At 43.0% G+C, this 1,368-nt stretch overlaps 1 pseudogene; it reads right to left on the bottom strand.

The window, feature by feature from the left end:
• Positions 1 to 273: 273 nt before the first annotated feature.
• Positions 274 to 980, bottom strand: LOC149187514 (F-box/kelch-repeat protein SKIP20 pseudogene; annotated as a pseudogene).
• Positions 981 to 1,368: the final 388 nt, after the last annotated feature.

The following is a 1,368-nucleotide window of genomic DNA, read 5'->3' on the forward strand; positions in this document are numbered from 1 at the left end:
ATCCGCTCAAAAATATATTGTCAAGCCACACCGTCGCGCAGGTAGGAATGTCCATGCTATCAAGAAGAGTTGCCACCACTTCCCAAATGTTCTCCTTAACATTATATCACATTACTTGTTAGTTATGGAATAAATACAATTGCCCCCATGCAACTAAGCATGACCTCGGACATCCCCAATATTCCACATATTCTCCACTATGCTCCAAACGCCTGTATCATCATCGAATATTTCCCTACTCTTCTGTATTTGACCCTGCGACTCTGTGAATACCTACACTTCCCCACTCTTCTGGATTCGACCCTGACACTCTGTTGAATACCCGCTTATCACACTGAATTTTCCATCCAAGAACACTTCGCGGAATCGGTGTCGCTCTTGGTTGATAGGAGGTAGAGCCACCCACTTGTCACGTTTAACATCATATGCTTCTGTAGCCCGCAGAGCATTTTTATGGCTGTTGTGTCCTCCGGAGACGTAGATAAGCCCACTGGGAGAAACAGAGTAGGTGAAGAAGGATCGAACCCTCGCCATATCGGCTCCGCGTCGCCATTTACCCGTCCTAAGGTCATAGATAAACACACAATTCATTTCCTCCCAGTGGGAGGGATTCCATCCCCCCAATCAAAACCAGCTTCTGATCTACCCAAACGCACTCACATAAGAGGCGAATCCCATCAGAAAATTGGGGAATTGAAGGAAGCCGATCCCAAGCGCCCTGCAGCATAAAGAGTCAACCCATAAGCCCCGGTGGACTGCCACTTATTCTTCTCAAACAACTCCCCTTAAGGAAGGGACTAAATCAAGCATATAAACTGCTCGCTAGTCCCAAAGATCTTTCTATCCTCGTAGAACCATGGGCTACTGAACATAGCCTCCCAGCTTCTGCAAACAGCTTTGAGGTTATCATGTGACTTGTAAGAGACTCTGAGCAAGCACTCTCGATCGATTTCGTTTGGAATATTGGGAAAAATATCCATTAATTCCACTACAAATTCACAAATTACTCTGAATTAAGAAGAAAACATGAAAATATTGCGCTCAAAACAACAAGATATCTTGTGGTAAAAACTAGTGAAGTGAATGAGCGAAACATAAGACTGGGGAAAATCTTGCGATAAAAATCTATGAAGCGTATGAGCGAACATAAAGAAAAGCAGGGAAAATCTTGCGGTAAAAATATGTGAAGCGTATGAGCGACCACAAGTAAAATCTTGCGGTAAAAACCAGTGAAGCATATGAGTGAACAAAAAGAAAAACAGGGGATATCTTGCAGTAAAAACCTATGAAGCATATGAGCGAAGATAAAGAAAAGTAGGGAAAATCTTGTGGTAGAAAGGAATTGAGAGTATGAGCAAAGAAAAGATC

Source organism: Pinus tabuliformis, chromosome 3_1 (assembly GCF_031772625.1).
Source record: "Pinus tabuliformis cultivar Carrire ecotype Pingquan chromosome 3_1, CPIR1, whole genome shotgun sequence".
Classification (NCBI taxonomy): Eukaryota; Viridiplantae; Streptophyta; class Pinopsida; order Pinales; family Pinaceae; genus Pinus; species Pinus tabuliformis.